Source organism: Marmota monax, unplaced genomic scaffold (assembly GCF_021218885.2).
Source record: "Marmota monax isolate L192 unplaced genomic scaffold, Marmota_monax_Labrador192_F-V1.1 WCK01_AAM20220418_F8-fsc00021, whole genome shotgun sequence".
NCBI lineage: Eukaryota > Metazoa > Chordata > Mammalia > Rodentia > Sciuridae > Marmota > Marmota monax.
In genome coordinates this window covers 21,944,013-21,950,191 of record NW_026695228.1, presented here as the reverse complement: position 1 = coordinate 21,950,191, position 6,179 = coordinate 21,944,013, and the positions used below count along the sequence as shown (strand labels likewise).

The 6,179-nt window shown below is 52.8% G+C and overlaps 1 non-coding gene across 1 annotated transcript; it reads left to right on the top strand.

Moving 5' to 3' along the window:
* The first annotated feature begins 5,906 nt into the window (after window positions 1-5,906).
* Trnat-ugu (transfer RNA threonine (anticodon UGU)) lies at window positions 5,907-5,979 on the top strand. The gene has a single exon. It is a non-coding gene; the product is annotated as a tRNA-Thr (tRNA).
* The last annotated feature ends 200 nt before the right edge of the window (window positions 5,980-6,179 follow it).

Genomic DNA, 6,179 nt, shown 5'->3' with positions numbered 1-6,179 from the left:
CCTCCCACGATGGCGATGACCTGCTGCCCTCAGCGGCTGCCTCTCGGGGGCCCTGGCCTGGACTCACAGCCTCCCTGGTGGCACCGTCCCAGGGTCACCCAGACCTCATGGCGCTGTCCCTCAGCCAGATCAGTGTTTCCCCAAAGGGGAGGACGTCTTAGAGCGGCCCAGAGGGTGGGCGGTCACCAGCCCTGCCCGGCCCTGCCCTGCCCTCCCACCGTGCTTGTCACAGCTGCATTAAATGCCATCATTGCACCCCCCACCCACCTTCTCTCGGATGCAGCAGGGTAGGTGCTGCTCCACGGCCACCACGGCAGGCGTGGGGCCCACTTGGCTGTCACTGACCTTTGGTGTGGCCCCATGAGGCCTGCTGTCCCCTAGCACCTCCCCTCAGCCCCCAGCTGAGAAACAGGAACAGGCTGTCAGGACGACACACCCCCTTCCCTGGACACTGGGCTGCCCTTGGGCCCGGAGCCACCAGGAGGCCCTCAGGCTGTTCTCTCCCCTTGAGGGATGCCTTCAGCCCCCGGGGGCCACAAGCTGCCCCGCCCTGTGGTGACGCCTTGGAGTGCAGTCCTTGTACCAGTGGCCAGCAGCCCCACCGCCCTCTGGACACCAAGTTCGGGGCCCACCCGGCTGCCAGAGCAGGAACCCCACCAAGCACCAGGGGTGCCGAGGGGAACCGCAGGCTGAGGATCACGCCTGGTCTGTGGTGGGGAACGGGCCTGCAGCAGAGTCTTTTGTCCCCCCAGGCCCAGGCCCAGGCCCACAGCAGCCACCCTAGGGCCTCTCTGCAGAGGAGCCTGCTGTCACCCACCGTGGGGGGCGGAACTGCAGCTTGGGCTCTTGGCAGCCGCACTCTGCAGAACCCTGTGGCCCAGGAAATGGTGCCGGGCAGGTCAGGCTCCAGTCTCCATTGACCTGAAACCCCCCGCCCCACTGCAGAGACGCAGAAATGGGTGATGTGAGGGGATGGGGGCCCCCTGTGGCTCAGCGGCAGGGCACTTGCCTGGCCCGTGCAGAGCCCTGGCTGCCAGCCCCCGCACTGTGCCCAGAAGAAAAAAAGTCACTGTCCAAATGCAGAACATGTGCACCTTGGAGAGCAGAGACAGAGCAGGCCCCAGCAGGGCAGCCCCTTAGGCAGAAAGCGGACGTCCCCAGAGGAGGAGAGCGCGCAGGTGGGAGGGGGCGTCTCAAACTGGCAAGAGAAGAAGAACCTAGAAGTTCTCCCCGTAAAAGACCCTTAAGGAGAAGGAGCAGTGAGACCACGTCCAGCACTGAACAGCAGCCGTTGGTGACAGTGCTGTCCCAGTGACGTCAGAAGGCACACGGAAGGGGGCAGGTGACTGCTGAGTGCCTTCCAGGGGCTCTGGGCTGATTGGGAGGAGGGGGAATTTTAAAGTGTAAAGAGGCTGCGTGTTCACTATCTCCCCCAGACAGTGCTGGGCGAACAAACACGGGGTGTTCTGACACTTTCACAATAACAGGTGGTCCCCAGAGGCACCAAGTGGGCGGGGACGCCACGCAATGGGGTAGGGAGGCTCTCCCGCCACCAGCAAGGCCCAGGGCTTCGTCCCCAGCACCCCAAGGAAACAACAGCTACACTAATACTTTGGGATACCCTGTCCCCCACCATTAGAAGCACAGAATAAGAAGCCCAGGTGTTGCGAGTCACGACGGTGTAGGGGGCCAGAGCTGCAAGGTAGGTGCTGTGCCACAAAGTTCAAAATCCAGCTGCATCGTCTATAAGACACCCCCTGAAAGCACTGACAGGAAGAGCATAAAGATGTTAAAAGATACCAAAAGAAATGCCTTTAGTTACATAAATATCAGACAGAATAGACTTTAAGTGGGGAGCAGTCAATGTCCCAGACCCCCCAAAAGGTCCCACAAAGCCCCAAGCATTACTAATTTTTCGGTAATGGGGAAAGGACCAGGGATGCTTTATTGCTGAGCTAAACCCTCGGCCTTCTTGTATATTTTATTTTAAGACGGGATCTCAGTAAATTGCTGAGGCTGGCCTTGAACTTTATTTTTTTTGGTACTAGGGATTGAACCCAGGGGGTGCTTAACCACTGAGCCACATCCTTAGCCCTTTTTATATTTTATTTAGAGACAGGATCTCACTGAGTTGCTTACAGCCTTACTCAGTTGCTGAGGCGGACTTTGAACTCACCATCCTCCTGTGTCCCAAGCCATTGGGATTATAGGCAAGCACCACCGTGCCTGGCCTGGCCTTGAACCTTCAATCCTCCTGTCTCAGCCTCCCAAATTGCAGGGATTACAGGTGTGTAATCCCACCTTCTAATAATTATTATTATTAGAATCCACACTCTCTAGGGGATTCTCAACAGAAATGAGTTCAACAAAGAAAAAAATAAAAGCACTTCTAAACTACCAGGTGATGAAGAGGAAAGTGTAGTGAAAATTCGAAAAACTGCTAAGGTTTGCACGTGTCTCCCCCAAAATTCAGGTGTCGGGCCTTAATGGCCATGTGATAGCCTTAGGAAGTTGTGCCTTACGCCGGGCTCTGGCACACCCCTGTGGTCCCAGCTACCCGAGAGGCCGAGGCCGGAGGATCGCAAATTCAAGTCCAAAATAAAAAAAAAGGCGGGGGTGAGAATGTGGCTCCATGGTAAATGCCTCTGAGTTCAATCCCCTGTTCTGGGAGGGGAGACAAAAGGAGGTTGGGCCTTTAGGAGTTCAGGTCCTGGGACTCCTCGCGCCACCATAAAGGGCTGGTGGAGGGAGTTCTGCCCTCTGCCTTCTGCCCTCTGCCCTCCGCCCGCCATGTGAGACGCAGCAGGGAGGCCCGGTGGCACCGGGTGCCGCACCTGGATCTTAGATTTCTTAGCTTCCAGGACTGAGCAAAGTACACTTCTGTCCTGTGCCAGTGGCTAGTCAGTGGCGTTGCCACAGCAGCCCAGTCAGACTGCGGGTGTCACTCTGGGGGAAATACTCAGAGGGCGGGAGGTCCCTGAGGCAGCCAGGGAGAAGTGGGGCCATAGCCAGTTTTCAAAGGAAGCCAGGAGACAGCTGAGTGACTTTGCTACCGCCACCTATACCAGAAGCCCCAGAAGGCACCTCAGAACGCACTGGACGCGCCTGCCAGCTGGACTCCACCAGGGACAGTCCTGACCCCGGTGGAAGGAAAAGATGCGAGAAGAAGAAAAAGCAAAGGAGTGGACCCCGCAAACGGGCCTAAATGATGGTGTTCCCAGGAAGCGCAGCCGGATCAGACTACACCAGAGAGGGCCAGCAGGCGGACGTGACCCAGGCCCCAGCTGGTCTGGGAGGAGGGCTTCCAGGCGGCCTTTGCATCACTGTGACCAAAACACCCGACCAGGAAAACTCAGAGGAGGGAAAGTTCAGGGGTGGCTCAGGGGCCTGGGTTCCATCCCTGGCACCACATAAAGATAAAAACAAAATACAGGTATTGTGACCACCTACAACTAAAAAATTACTTAAAAAAGCGTTGACTTGGGGCTCATGGCCCCAGAGTCACCTCCACCGAGGGCCACTCCATGCTCTGGGCCCAGGGGGAGGCAGACGTCATGGCGGAAGGGACAGCGGAGGACAGCTGCCCCCTCGTGGCAGGGTCGGGAAGCAGAGAGGAGGGAGAGGCCCAAGGGAGGAACCACCCTCCAGGCACCCCCCAGTGAGCCGCCTCCTCCCCAGCCCCCCTGCCCCGGTTACCGCCCTTCAGCCGCTCACCCCAGGATGGACCCCCCTGGGCCACAGATCAGGATCTGATCACCCCACCTCCGAGTACCCCGGTACCCCCATTCACAGGAGCTGTGACACGGGGCCTGACAGCCAAATGCTGACGGGAGGGAAAGGACTAGATCCCTGTGTTCAGTTAGTGTGCCCACTTAGCATCTTATGTCCCCAAGGCCCCTTGCTGAAGTCTTGGTCACCAGCTGTGGTGCTCCTGGGAGGTGGAAGGACCTTTAGGAAGTGGAGCCCAGTGGGGAAGGTGGTCACTTGGGCACCAGGCCCTCTCTCCCTCTTTCCTTCCTAGAGGCCGTGAGGGGAGTGGCCTCCTCCACCATGGACTCCCACCAGAGGCTCTGTGCTGCCGCAGGCCCAGGCAATGTGTCCAAGCAACCGCGGACTGAAACCAGGAGGCAGAACAGGCTCTTCCTCTTTATAAGGTCATCTTCTCGGGTGTTTCCTTGCAGGGATGGAGAGCTGGTCCACACTCCAGCATGCACTTGTGAGTCGGGGTGGGGGCCGGGGGCTGAACTCGGGGATGCTGTACCACTGAGCTACACTCCCAGCCCTTTTTATTGTATTTTGAGACAGGGACTTGCTAATTGCCCAAGTGGCCTCAAATTTGTGATCCCCGGCCTCAGCCTGCCCTGCAGCTGAGATTACAGGTCCATGCCACCCATTGGCTAAGTATGCATTTAAACTTGTAAGGGAGTCACTAAAATGATCAAAGCAGAGCTGTGACTTCCAAAGGTTCAGAGGAAAACCATGATTGCTGTTTTTTTGATATTATTAATTGTAGGTAGACACATCTTTATTTTATTTATTATTTTTTATGTGGTGCTGAGGATGGAACCTAGTGCCTCACGCGTTAGGCAAGTGCGCTCCACTGAGCCACAACCCCAGCCCCCAATGATTGCTTTTCAGAAGTCACAAATAACATAAAAATACAGAGGTGACACAAAAAGAATAACATAGAAAGGTTTAAAAAATGAACTAAGAGGGGCTGGGGTTGTGGCTCAGCGGTAGAGCGCTCGCCTAGTACATCCGAGGCCCTGGGTTCAATCCTCAGCACCACATAAAAATAAAATAAAGATATTGTGTCCAACTACAACTAATAAATAAATATTTTTTAAAAAATTAACTAAGGGCTGGGGCTGGGGCTCAGCTGTGGAGCATTTGGGTTTGATCCTCAGCATCACATAAAAATAAAAAGGTAAAAAATATTATTAAAAAAAAAGAAATAGAAGAAAAACAGAAATATAACAAACCTAAAAGCACAAAAAGAAGAAAATAATAGCCAAAATGAAGGGAATGGAAAACTAATCTTCAATAAGAATCATTAAAATAATAAGTTGGTTATTTAGAAAAATGAATGAAATTGAAAAGCTTCTTGGGAGGGTGTTCAAAATGGAAAGAAGGTGGCAGTGATCTCAGCTGCTGAGGCAGGGGGATTGCAAGTGTGAGGTCAGCATCAGCAACTTAGCAAGACCCAGACTTAAAATAAAAAGGGCTGGAGATTTAGCTCAGATCTGAAAAGAGATCACTACCACTATAGATTTAAAGACATTAAAAGGCTGGGGTGTGACTCAGGGGTAGAGCATGTGTTTAGCATGCAAGAGGCCCTGGGTTCTATCCCCATTAAAATGATCCAAGCGAGGTCCTGGAAACCTTCAGGGACACTAGTCCACAGGGCAAAGACTCTACTGCCTTAGCTCCATACCCACCCACAGACGGTAGACACCAAACAACATGAAGAGCAAGGGAAAAATCGCCCCCGACAAACCAAGATTCTCCAATAACAGAATCCATCAGCACCATAGTGGAAGGTATGTCAGAGAAGGAGTTCAGAACGTGCCTGGTTAAACTGACCTGCGAAGTGGAGGAGGTGTAAGGAGAGGAAATACGGGAGGTGAAAGGTCACTTTAGTAAAGAAGCAGAGATTCTGAAAGAAAGAAAAAAAAAAAAAGAAAACAAGCAGAAATCCTTGAGATGAAGGAAACAATAAGCCAAATAAAAAATTCAATAGAAAGCACCACCAACAGACTAGATGACTTGCAGATAGAACCTCAGGCAATGAAGACAAAATATATCATCTTGAAAACAGAGTTTACCATGGAGAGATGTTAAAAAACCATGAACAGAAGTTCCAAGAATTATGGGATAACATGAAAACTTAAGATTTATTGGGGACTGGGAATATAGCTCAGTTGGTAGAGTGCTTGCCTTGTATGCACAAGGCCCTGGGTTCAATCCCCAGCACCACCAAAAAACCAAAATTAAAATATTGGGCTGGGGGATGTGGCTCAAGCGGTAGCGCGCTCGCCTGGCATGCGTGCGGCCTGGGTTCGATCCTCAGCACCACATACAAACAAAGATGTTGTGTCCGCCGATAACTAAAAAATAAATATTAAAAATTAAAAAAAAAAAAAAAAAAAGATTTATTGGGATAGATGAAGGAGCAGAGA